Source organism: Miniopterus natalensis, chromosome 7 (assembly GCF_054644295.1).
Source record: "Miniopterus natalensis isolate mMinNat1 chromosome 7, mMinNat1.hap1, whole genome shotgun sequence".
In the NCBI taxonomy this organism is placed as follows: Eukaryota; Metazoa; Chordata; class Mammalia; order Chiroptera; family Miniopteridae; genus Miniopterus; species Miniopterus natalensis.
The window spans coordinates 12,921,263-12,934,585 of NC_142087.1; the positions used below are offsets into that span (position 1 = coordinate 12,921,263).

At 41.2% G+C, this 13,323-nt stretch overlaps 1 protein-coding gene across 1 annotated transcript in view; it reads right to left on the reverse strand.

Moving 5' to 3' along the window:
• Positions 1-4,728: 4,728 nt before the first annotated feature.
• The window catches only part of RALY (RALY heterogeneous nuclear ribonucleoprotein), a 124,554-nt gene continuing 115,959 nt past the window's right edge, over positions 4,729-13,323 (reverse strand). Inside the window, exon 10 of the transcript XR_015714806.1 lies at positions 4,729-4,914. The gene's annotated coding sequence lies outside the window, so the exon portion shown is untranslated. The remainder of the gene's footprint in view (positions 4,915-13,323) is intronic.

Here is a 13,323-nt window from a genome sequence, read left to right on the forward strand (position 1 = left end):
CCTGTCTACTACACAGAACCACCTGGAGAGGGAGGACCCTGCAAGAGCACAGAGGTGAGTGTGGGAGTACTCCAGGAGCTGCACCCCAAACTGGAAGGAGGCTGAGGAAATTAGAGAGGTCCTTGCTCGAGAATAACTCACAATATCATCCAAGACACTGTACTGTTTAGCCACCCCTTTGCTCCTGCCTGCCCAAGGCATTTCTTTCAGTTGTACCACAGCTCTAGCGCTGTTCTCCCTTTTATGCTAGTTATTTGTCTTACCTGCAGGACCAAAGGTTCTTTAAAGACAGGAACTCTGTTATTCATCTATACTGAGCATACAAAAAACTGATTCAGTTCAGAGAAGCATTTACTGAGGCCTTATTTTGTGCTGCACATAATACTAGGTATTGGATCAGGGAGTAGAGGGGAGCGGGTGGGCATGGAGATAAATACGTCTGTCACAGGCTCTTCCCTTCAGTCTAAAATAGGATTTATACCACTTTCTACCTCAAACTATCTTCCCTTAACCAGCCAGATTCCATAGCATGTCTTATGGACTACTAGGGTAAAGTGCAAATGCTCTGTCATGATTAAGTTTGTAGCAATTAGTATCACTGGATTAGTTTTCTTTTCCTTTTTTAAAAAATATATTTTTATTGATTTCAGAGAGAGGAAGGGAGAGAGAGATAGAAACATCAATGGTGAGAGAGTCATTGATGGTTTGCCTCCTGCACACCCCCTCCGGGCATTGAGCCAGCAACCTGGGCATGTGCCCTGATGGGGAATCAACTGGTAACCTCCCCGTTCATAGGTAGATACTCAGCTACTGAGCCACACCGGCCAGGCTGGATTAGTTTTCTGTTTTCCTACCCAAGGGTAGTATTCTGAGGAGGTGAAAAGAGGAAGAAGCAAAGAAATAAGGATCCAGAGAGCTTTGGGACATGGCGTTAGGAAGCAGAATCTGCTGAGGGTGAGTGGGACACCCAAAAGCAAGAAGGGGCTACTAAAAAGGGCCGGAGAAGCCTTTGTCATAAATTTGGCTCACTTCTCAAGACTGCCTCTTTGTGGTCAAAAGATTTATCTTGTGTGCCTTAAGTCCTTTAAAATTTATTGGGACTTATTTTATGACCCATTATATTGTCAATCATGGCAACTATTCTCTGTGTACCTAAAAAGAATGTGCATTTTTTGGTTCCTGTGAAATATGTACAGGAGACTATAAGACTAGGACAATGAATTCTGGAAAGTGAGACCCTTTATAGCCACGGTTTTAAAAACAGATTTAATAAAAAATTAATCTTTAAAGGCTGTCAGTGTTTAGTAGAAGCAGGATGCAGATGACAAAGAAATTATGAATTAGAACTACTTATGGGCCTTTCAATTTTGTACAAGCCTCAAGTAAAGAATTTCTACAGTGTTAAAGACAAGAGTGCACAGTTACTGAAGGTCAATTACTTGTTCCAACAAGTTGCACTTTTGGGTGATAGTCTCTCTGACTCACATTCTAGAGACTTGTCTTTCAGAATCTTTGCTGTCACTAAAAGGAAGATCTCTCGGTATAAGAATGCTGGTTTGGTGTGGTCTTGTTATGGAGGTGCATTTTGGCTATCTGCCTTTCAATTGTACTAAAAGTAAAACTATCTCAAGGTCCATGCAAAGAAGAATAAACTCGAAGCCATGCCACATAAACCCCATTCTTTATATCATTATAATTAAAACTCCAGCACAATGCAATTTCACATTCTTGTCACCTAGTTGAATAGTTTCTTATGTAATCACTGCTTAAAGCATTAGCCAAAGATCCAAAAGACATTTCTTTGTGTATGATCCTTGAACTTCAATCCAAGATAAAACACCCCCCCCCCATGAAAATTCTCTGTATTTTCTGTTCAGTTTTTTTTGTAAACCTAAAACTGCTCCAAAAAGTAAAGTCTATTAAACTTTTTAAAATCTTAAAAAAGAGAGAATGTATTCTGTTGTTGCTGGGTGGATTAGTCTATAGATACCAGTTAGGTGAAATACCAGTAAATAGTGTTGCTCAAGTCCGCCATATCCTTACTGACATTTTTTCTATTTGCTCTATTGATTATTAAAATGGAGTTGTTAAAATCTCTTACTATAATTGTGTATTTGGTTCTTTCTCCTTGCAAGTCTCTCAGTTTTTGTTTCATGAATCTCTGTTGTTAGGTATATAAATTTTAAAGATTGTTATATCCTCTTGATGAATTGACCTCTTTCTTATTATTCCTAGTAATATTCTTTGCGTTGTAATCTACTTTACTTGATATTAAAAGAGCCATTTCAACCTTATTTTGTTAGTACTAGTATATCCTTTCCCATTCTTTAACCTTTAACTTACTTGTGTTGTTTTGTATTGAAAGTCAGCTTCTTGGAGGAAGTTTGTAGTTGGGTCTTGCTTTTCTATCTAATCTGACAATTTCTGCCTTTTGATATTGATGTTTAGGACACTTACATCTAATGTGATTATTGATATAACCGAGTTTAAATTTACCATTTTGTTCATTTTCTTTTTCTTTTTTTAAATATGTCTTTATTGATTTCAGAGAGAGGAAGGGAGAGGAAGAGAGATAGAGACATCATGATTCAGCATATTGTGGAACTGCCCTGGGTGTACAGTTCAAGGGAAAGATTTATGGAGTAGGCTCTCAACTCTGAGGCACAGAGGCTCTACCCACTTCTCATAGCAAAGGGCTGCCTGGAATGTTCCTCCCATTTATGGGTTTGCCTGGGCTGTAAAGCAAAGGCATCTGCTCCAAACTCTTCTGCATGGACATGGGGACATTTGGACATAGATTTTCCCCCCAAATGCTGCCTTTTGCATGGAGCCACTGAAGTGGTAGGTTGTGGGGGTGGCAAGGAGGCAGTAGACAGTGAGAATTAGGAGTCCACCTTTTCTCAGGTGGCTATTCCAGTTGCAGGCATGCAGCATCTCCTTCCCAGCTTGTCCATAAACAATACCTACTCACGTATTAGTAAGGACAGGAACTCACTGGAACTAACACATGCCCTGGCATTTAAAGTCTCCAAGCAGATTCAATTCTAGCCTTGCCACACTAGGTGCACATAGTTTATCCTATTAGAAGGAGTCATTAGTATGAGTTTCTTTTTAATGCTTGTGGAGATTCTACCTCAGGAGCAACTTGGAAAAAATAAAAAACTCCTTCTTAGAGAACTTATATCTATTTAGATCCAGAGTAAACAAGCAGATAAAGGACTGCTTGCTCAATATTTCTAAGATGTGGGGTAATAGGAACCATTTTCATTTGGGGGGCATCTGGTCAGGAGGCCCTTAAAAGGAGTAGGTAGTCTCAGTCTTCCAGGCTTTATTGTTTGAACTTCCACCAGTCTGAGCCAGAGAGTCCAAGTGGGACAGGAGTCCAAGGATAGAAGACCCCTTAGGCAGGAGGGCTGTAGTGTGAGTATAGAGCTGCTGGGATTGGGGTAGGCACATCCCCCATAACCTAAAAATCTTGTCCCCTGGTTAGCCTTCCTTCTTCTAATTTTTCAGGCCCTGTGATCTTTACTATAAAGCAAACCATATGATTTTGATTCTGACTCCTGGCTTACTGAGAGTGTTTCATGTCTCCAGTGGCAGGAAGCCCTCCAGCCTCTTTAAGCAGTTGCTCTGGCATCTAAGAGAGGAAGGCAGCTTTTTTGGATTTTCTCAGCAGCTGGACATGGTAGCCCAGTGGAGAGCAGCGCTCAGTGGAGGGTAACAAGAATGACTGTAAGGTGGGGAGACACTCCTGGGATTCACAGAGGTGGACTCCAGGCTCAGGCATCTGTGGGGTTTTGTCCAAAGAACTGGCTTTTCCCCCCCTCATTCTATTCCCGGATTTCTGTCTGTGTCTTCCCTGGGAGACCAGGACCTAGCCCTTCTGAAGAGATAGGGGAAGGAAGTATTGTCTGACATAAGGGACTACACAAAGCTTCTAATCCTAGAGACTGGTGTTCAGTCACCGAAATGACTGTAGTCAGGTAAACGTCAGTGAGCTTCAGTGGGATTTGCTGGAAGAAAATTCTGTGATTTGAGTGGTAGGAAAGGTGAAGGCGAGAGGAAGCCAGTCACTTCTCAGAAGGAATCAATGCTACTCCGTATAAAGGGGTAAGAGATGGTAACAGGCTAAGAAAAACCTTAATAATTTTGTTTATTTATATAATGCTCTATAATTTTCAGTCATTTGTTTTTGTACCCGGGCCTGTGCATTTGCTGACTTTTCCTCTTGAAATTTTTTTTTTTAGCAGATCCCCATATGGCCATCTCTTTCTCGTCCCCCAGGTTTCAAATGTCTCCTCCTCAGAAACGGCTTTCCTGGCAAACTCTTTCATGTGATTCCCACCTCACTGCCTATCACGTCACTTTGTTCTCTTCTGAGAATTTATCATTACTTGAAATTACTTTGTTTACTTGTTTTGGTCTAGCTACCCAACCATAATGTAACCTCCATGAAAATATCCCATCTGTCTTGTTCAGTGTTATACCCTCAATATCTAGAATAGTGCCTGCAGAGCAGCGGGTGTTCAATGAATAAATGCTGAATGAGGGAATATATGAGTGGAGTGTTAGGGTTGGGAAAGCTAGCCAAAGAAAGCTAGGTAAAATTGGAATGGGATGCATATGGCCAGAAAGAAAAGAAATAATCAGGAGAGGAAATTGAGACCAGTAACCAAAATCTTCTGAGAAGTGGGAATAAATAAAAATAAAAAAAACAACCACATTTTGTTTGATACCTCCCAACTTTCATTATATTCAATAAACTTTTGGTAAGTACTTACATGTGGTCTGCATTATGCTAACTGCTGCGGAGACACAGATGAACAAAGTCGTAGGTTGAAAAGGATGGGGAGAGGAAGTAAAGTCAGGAGTTGCTCTCTCCTGAGTTCTCAAGCCATTCACCGAATTCACCATCTGATAAGGAGACATAAAAAACAGCTATGTAAAAATGGGGCAAGGACCATGAGGAGTGTTGGTGAATTTCAATAAGGGGAACATGTCAGGGGAAACTACAGAGGAGGTAACATTTGATTTGGGCCTTGCAGATAAGTAAAGAGTTCATTAGGTGGAGAGGGAGAGTATTCCAGGCAAGGAAACAGCATGAGCCAAGGCATGGAGGCATGAAAGTACTTGCTATGCTTGGAAAACAGCCAGCAGAACAAATTATTCCCTGTGATGAGAGTAGCGTGTGCATGGGGAAATGACTACACATGAGGCTAGAAACATGGGTGGAATGAAGTGGTGAAGGGCTGGCCTTATTATGGGACATTCCACTGAATGTGCATTTAGCTACATAGGAACCACCTAGATTTTGGAGTGAAATTCTTGGATCAGCCCAGCTGGAATGGCTCAGTGGTTGAGTGTTGACCCACGAACCAGGAGATCACGGCTCGATTCCAGGTCAAGGCCCATGCTTGGGGTTGTGGGCTCAACCTCCAGTAGGTGGTGTGCAGGAGGCAGCCAATCAATGACTCTCATCATTGATGTTTCTATATCTCTCTCCTTCTCCCTTCCTCTCTCTGAAATCAATAAAAACATATTAAAAAAAAAATTCTTGGATCCTCATATGATGAACAGTGTTATGTTAGCAAATTCTCTCCATCTGTGACAAATGTCAATCAAAGGCCTCTTGGCTTGATGCCCAGAAATCTCAGTGTACCTCATAGGTGTGGCCTCAATACAGTCCAGCTGAGGGTTTGGGAGAAGTGCTAGGCCAGGGTGTAAGGCCCTTAACACTCACCCAAGGTCAGGATGAGATGCTTTCATCCTATCAATGGTCTCACACAGCGAGCCCCAGGCCATTCCCCACATACTCCAAACCACAAGACTTCCAGAAAGCTAAGACAGGGGAAGCAGCCCAGGGACTAGGGTGAGACAACGAAGGCATGCATCTTTGTTTTTTTTTAAGTTTTATTGATTCTTTTAGAGAGAGAGGAAAGGAGAGGGAGAGAGAAATAAACACCTATGTGAGATCGATACATTGATTGGCTGCCTCCTGACACCCCCAACTGGAGATTGCACCTGTACCACGGCGTGTGCCCTGACTGGGAATTCAACCAGCAAACTCTCGGTGCAAGGGACGACACCCAACCAACTGAGCCACACCGGCCAGGGAGGAAGGCATGCATCTTGAGTGCAAAATTCAAGGGGCTGCTGAAATAATGACATTTTAATAAAACATTAAAAACTAAAAATCTATTCAAGTGAAATCAATGATCAAGTGAACTCTCCTCTGTTATTCTATTATCCAGCTCACTATTCAAAGGTCATATGTGGTCTTGGGGTAAATCTCTCATGGGTTCTTCAAACTTCTCCCTGAGATCAGGAAATGGGAAGCCTAATTAAGCCAGCCCTAGGGAACTGAAATGTGGAAGTATCAGCACCACCCACCCCAGTTAATCTGGGATCTACACAGAAGATGGGGGAGCCTACATTTGTTGCTTACTTGAAGCACTCCCCTGAGGCTGGAATATCATCAATGTGGATCTCTACCCATAACTTGGCCTACTGCCTTTTCCTGGAGAGGCTTCACACCCTGGGAACAAAGTATGAAATAAGCCTTGCTTCAGTGTTTGATGGGTTAATCTGCTTGAGGAATTAACTGTCTTATTTTCTGTGGTGTCAGCCATTTCTGTGCTTCGTGAAAGAATGAACCATTCATATCTTCCTTCACACACCCCCTCCCAAAAGAGCAACCAGGGCCTTTTGTTCTGGAGATCAGACCTTCTTTCACTTCAGAAAAAAGAAAAAAAAAATCAAGAGGCTTTTGTTTTTGAAAGCAGCCCAAGGTCTTAGAGGTGATAAAGTTGTGCTGTCTGAGAGAAAAGGAGGCTTTTAGGATTAGAGGAGGGCAGAAAGAGAATTTCCTGAGCCTGGCTCTGAAGGGGGTGGTGCTAGAGTCTCCTTGTGCGGTCAGATCCTGCTCCTCCTAGTCCCCCACAGACCTCTGGGACAGTAGGACCTTGAATGCAGATGACTGTGCGCTCAGGGAGGTGCGCAAAGGCATAGCTATTTGAAAGCCCCAGCAGAGGTCTCCGTGGCCCCGCTAGGTCTAGAGAAGGAGACCTAGAATAGAACATTGTCACTGGCAAAGAGCACCAAGGGTGGCAGGCACTGACAGGAAGACATCTCCCAAATACCTGTAAGCTCCTGAAAAAGGACCAAGGTTGGACCAAGGCGGATGGGAGCCAAGGATATTTAGAAAACTGAGGAAATGTGACATTTAGATGATATGTCCTTAATGATACAAAGTTATTCCTGTCGACAGTGTTTAACACCATCCTTCATACTTTCAAGTATGTAAGCTTCTTGGCTCAAAGAAACCTCCAGCTTGATTTGTTTAACCCTGTTTCTCAGAAGTGAGAGGCTGGAAGTGTTCCCGGATTTATGTATGTAGGCGTGCATGCTGCTCTGTGAGCGTGCTTCACACCTGAGCACCATCTAGTCCCTCTCCCTCCCTTGCCAAGTCAATGGGAGTCTGAGTCAAAGGTAAATTTGGCCAAGGGATATGCCCCGTAAGTGGGAGGAAAGGGAGCTGGGCAGAGTGGCACACAAGACAGGGATTGCTCATTAGTGGGGATCCTCAAACCTTGCTGTGAAACCCATCTGCCAGTCTGCCCTGCCGCTAGGTTGCCACACCAGAGCTCTGCTCCACACTTTGGGGAGAAGATTGAGATGTCTTCTTTCAGTTGGAGCTCTTTGGAGAAGACCCAGCAGCAGGAAAGAAGGAGAGAACCTAGGACCTATAATCACCAAATTGGGGACTGGAATGTTTAAGGAATGTCTTTTTGCAATGTTACTATGTAGTTTTGGCATAAACTTAAAATATATTCAGAAACATCAATTCACTAGCTAAAATGCTCAGGGATTTAGGGCAAGAGAATGCTAAGTAACTGAGGTTTAGCTAAAATGATTTTTCAGTTTTTACCATTGAAGACATATTTTAAAAGCTAAGACTACTTTTCTGACATTTGGTGATTCAGTTATTGGGGGCTTAGTTCATGCCATGCACTATACTATGAAAAGGATGTAAGACGCTGTCTCTGCCTGCCACGAGTTAATAGGTCAGTTAACAGCATTTTCGCCCAGCCGGCGTGGCTCGGCGGTTGAGCATCCACCCATGAACAAGGAGGTCACAGTTTGATTCCTGGTCAGGGCACATGCCCGGGTTGCAGGCTCATTCCCCAGTAGGGAGCATACAGGGGGCAGCCGATCAACGACTCTCTCATTATTGATGTTTCTATCTCTCTCTCCCTCTCCCTTCCTCTCTCTGAAATCAAGAAGAACATATTAAAAAAATTTTTTAAAGTAGCAGTATTTTTAAAAATATATTTTTATTGATTTTGAGAGAGAGAGGAAGGGAGAGGGAGAGAGAGAGAAACATCGATGTGAGAGCAAAACATCACTCGGCTGCCCCCTGCACATCTCTGCATGTGGACTGGCAAACTTTTGGTGCACAGGATGACATCCAACCAACTAAACCACACCAGACAGGGCCTGAGGATGCTTTTATTAATTCTTAGAGAGGAAGCGGGGAGAGAGAGGGCAGGGGGAGAGGGAGAGAGAGGAAGGAGAGAAACATTGATCAGTCGCTTCCTGCACATTGCTTCTCGTACACACCCTGACCAGGATTGAACCTGAACCTAGGTATGTGCCCTGATGAGGAATCAAATCCGAAACTTTTGGTTTACAGGACAACACTCCAACCAGCTGAGCCACCCAGCCAGGGCTAAATCTTTCTTCTTTTTTATTTAATCCTCACCCGAGGGTATTTTTTCATTGCTTTGCAGAGAGAGTGGAAGAGAGAGAGAAACATCGATGTGAGAGAGACACAGATTGGTTGCCTCCCGCACACGCCCAGACCAGGCTGGGGATCGAGCCTGCAACTGAGGTACGTGCCCTTGGCCGGAATTGAACCCAGGACCCTTCAGACCGAGGACTGATGCTCTAACCACCGAGCCAAACCGGCCAGGGCAAAATCTTTCCTCTTCTTAAATGTAAGTACTTAGAGATATAAACTCCCTAAAGACTGCCATAGCTGCATTCCATAAACTTTGATATGTAGTTTTATCATTCCCTTCAAAATATTTTCTGATTTCTTTTTATTTCCTCCTTGTCCCATGGATTAGTAAAAGACATGTTTGCTTAATTTTAAAATATCTGGAGATTTTCCCAGATACTTTTTCACTTGACCTTAGCAAAAGGCCGAGAAGCAATCCCCAGATTCTTTTTCATATTGATTCTAATGTGATTATGTTGTGGCTATATAATAGGTAAAAATAGCATACTTTGTATTGTTTCAAACTTTAAAATTGTATTGATACTTATTTTATGGTGTGGCATATGGTCTGTATTAATATTACAGATGTACCTGAAAAGTGTATATTTTTCAGTTTTGGGTGAAGACTTCAATAAATGGCAATTAGCTCCAGTTGGTTTACACTGTTAGTCATGTTTTCCTTACTGATTTTGTGACTACTTGTTCTGTCAATTACCAAGAGAAGGGTGTTGAGAACTCCAGCTGTAATTGCATGTTTGTTTACATTCTCCTTCCATCTGCCAGTTTTACTTCATATATTTGGAAACTTTGCTATTTTATGAATACACATTTAGAACCACAGCCATTTTTTATACATTAACAAGTGTCCTCTTTATCTCTGGCAATGATCCTTTATCCTGAAGTGTATTTTATCAGATATTAATATAGTCACTTTGGCTTTCTTAGGGTTACTGTTACATGAACCCTCCTCTTTAACTTCCTGGTTTTCTTACTGCTTCTTGCATGGGGCTGCTATTTCTGCTTGTACCTTTATTCCATTACTCCTCTGGAAGGGCCTCTCGAAGGTCTCCATCGTAGCCCTATGATTCCTGCAAGGCCAAGCTCCAATCCTACTTACTTCCCAAGGCCTTCTCCTCCTTCCTTCTCCCTTTCCCTGTGTTATTACAGCTTCCTGCTTTGAAATCTCTTTTGTCACTTTAAATATGCTGCCTATTTTTTCATTTTTATGTTTCATATTTAGATTCCTTTTCTCACCATAGAACAAGAGTTCTCAAACTGTGATCCAAGGATCCCTTGGGGTCCCTACCTTTTAGTGAGTATATGAGGTCGAAACTGTTTTCAAAACAATACTAAGATATTATTTGCCTTTTTCACTCTGATTTTTTCATAGGTGGAATTTTCTAGATGCTGCATGACATATGATATCACAACAGGTTAAATGCAGCAGACATGGGAATCTAGTTGTCTTTTATCAAGCCAGACATTAGAGATCACAGAAATGTAAAACAATGCCAATCTTTTCATTAATTTTCTGTTTTTTGTTTTTTTTTTTACATCGTGGTTCCGTTTTGCAATTATGAATAAAACTGCTATATTTCTGTTTAATGGCATAGACAAACTTAGTCTCCTTTTTTTTAATCCTCACCTGAGGATATTTTTTCAATTTCCATTGCAGAGAGTGGCGGGGGAGAGAGAGAGAAACATCAATGTGAGAGACACATTGATTGGTTGCCTCCTGCACACATCCCGACAGGGGCTGGGGATCCAGCCTGAAACCGAGATACGTGCCCTTGGCCAGAATGAAACCCGGGATCCTTCAGTCTGTGGGCCAATGCTCTACCAAGCCAAACCGGCCAGGGCAATTTGGTCTTTTTGTAAAACTGTACGACCCTTACTTATATTACTGGGAGAGAAAACTTCTGGTCATTAAGTATATTTACAAATTCTGCCTTCTAAATAGATCCTAAAATTCACATTCCAAGTTTTGCAAGACGGCCATGATATGCAAAATGTAAAGTCATCATGTTGAAGTTTCTCTTTTACCTATGCTATCAAAATGCCTCCTTAAAGCCATCTTGATAGCCTTGCTGGTGTGAATGCATCCCATAAGTAAACTGGTGCAGTCTATTCCTCTGCTGCAGGGTTTCTCAAGCTGGGGGAATTTTAAAGGAGATTATGTGTAGTTTAAGAAAGATATTCAGTATACTGAAAGAGACATAGGTTTTAAAAACCGGAAAAATGTGGTCATCCTCACAGATTTTGACCATTTTTCACAATTTTTTGTTTTTGAAAGTATAGTTTTCATAAAACTATGGTATTTATGTTGTTGTAGGCATATTATTGTTATTTTTAAATAAGTAAATATTTAAAGTTTCTCATTCTCAACTTCTAATATGATAAATATTACTAGATAAAACTCACATAAACAAAAGCTCTTTGGGATCCTCAAATTTTGTGGAGTATAAGGAGGTCCTGATGTCAGACCGGTGTGGTGGCTCAGTGGTTGAGCGTTGACCCAGGCACCAGGAGTCGCTGGTTCAATTCCTGGTCAGGGCACATGCCCGGGTAGCGGGCTCAATCCCCCTGCAGGGATTGTGCAGGAGGCAGCCCATCAATGTTGATGTTTCTCTCTCACTGATGTTTGTCTCTCTTTCTCCCTTCCTCTCTTTCTAAAATCAATAAAAACATTTAAAAAAAAAGAGGTCCTGAGACTAAAAGTCTGAGAATTTAAAGAGGGCAGGAAGCAGGTCTTATACCTCTGTGAATCTCCATTGCCATGCATGTTGTAATATTTCAATAAATATTATTTGATTATGAAAATGTGGAAATTTGGAGCATAGATGTAAGTCAAAGTAATTTTTTTAAGGGGACATTTTGTCATCATCTTAAATGTTACATTTTTACTTCCTAGGTACAAACTATACCTAGCTATACTTTACTTGTTTCTTCTGCTGCATGTTCGTGGATGAAATAAAAAAATGAGTAAAGGACACTATTAAATCTGAGGGAGCTCCTGGGCTGTCAACATAGGGGAGAAGATATGATTCAGAAAAGTTTGAACCCTACAAAAAATTTACTGGGAATGTTAATTTGCAGAAACCCCCATTATAGAATGAGAAAGCTTTAGTTATGAGGGAAAAACAGTGTCATAAAAAATGCCCAAGATTAAGGAGAAACAGCTGCATTAAAGAGCACCAACAATTTGATTTTAATTGCATAGAAGATAATTGGCCCCAATTGGCCTGTGAAAGATTCATAAACAAAAGAACACCAGGGGGGAAAAACCCAAATAATGGTGCAAGAACTGTTAAAGCAAGACAATGAGATTCATTTCAGCCTAAATTATCCCTTAAGTCACACTGTCTGCAAACTAGGAAAACATTTCAATTAAAGTTTTCTAAACCTATCTTGGAGCTTTATTTAAGAAGCTGTAAATATATGAGATTTTTTTTTTTACTTTTTAAAAAATGTTTTGACTTTTTGAAGAGAGAGGGGGGAAGAGGGGCAGAGAAAGAAACATCGATCAGCTGCCTCCTGCATGCTCCTTACTGAGGATCAAGCCTGAAACCTGGGCATGTGCCCTGACCAGGAATCTAACAACCTCTTGGTGCATAGGATGACACTCAACTGAGTCACACCGGCCGGGCTGTGAGATTTGTAATTCTCATCCTTAACAGGAGATTTTATATTTCCCTATTCTTTGACCTAAGAGTCTCATCATTTTGGTGTGAAAGCTTCTGAAAACATCCAAAAATATTTGACCAGTTTTAGATTACGGACTTTAATTAAACTGATTGAATCAAAGCCTTTCTCTAAAACCCAATTTTCATCAAGTCTTTACTATCTATCTCAGAGACCAGTAAACTTTCTGTAAAGGCTTTGTGGGCCATAAGATCTCTGTGGCAACTCTGTCTTTGTCAGAAAGCAGCCACAGAAATATAGGGTTTCCCAAAAAATGTATGCACACACTTTGAATAATTATAAAGACAGTGTTTATTAAAATACATTTCATTTTAAAAATTGAGCTATCAGCTGTTAAAGTGTGTATACATTTTTTGGGGCCGGAATGAGCAGACATGCATCCCTCACCAGAAATAGCCTCTTCCCTTCATCCTGCCTTTCCAAGTCCTACCCATCGTTTGGGAACTGGCTATACTTTCTTCATGAAGCTTTTACGGGTAACTCCAATAAACATGCCTCTCTCCCTTTTCTCAACCCTTCATGATTATCCATAGCCCTTACTATAGCAAAATATTCTGAAATTTTTTTCAGATCACTTAGCCAATGACAACACTATAATACATCAACTTATGTAGGTCCCTATCTTCTCTAGGCAAATCTTGCCTGGAGGGCAGGAGCTTACAGAGATAGATTTACTGAAAAGCTAATTTAACTTTCAATTTAGGGAACTTACTAGCTTAGGTCACTGTACTTAATTCTGTAATTTAACTTTCAATTTAGGGAACTTACTAGCTTAGGTCACTGTACTTAATTTTGTATTTATAATTGTAGATTCTTTTACTTACAGAGGGCCTTCAAATTTA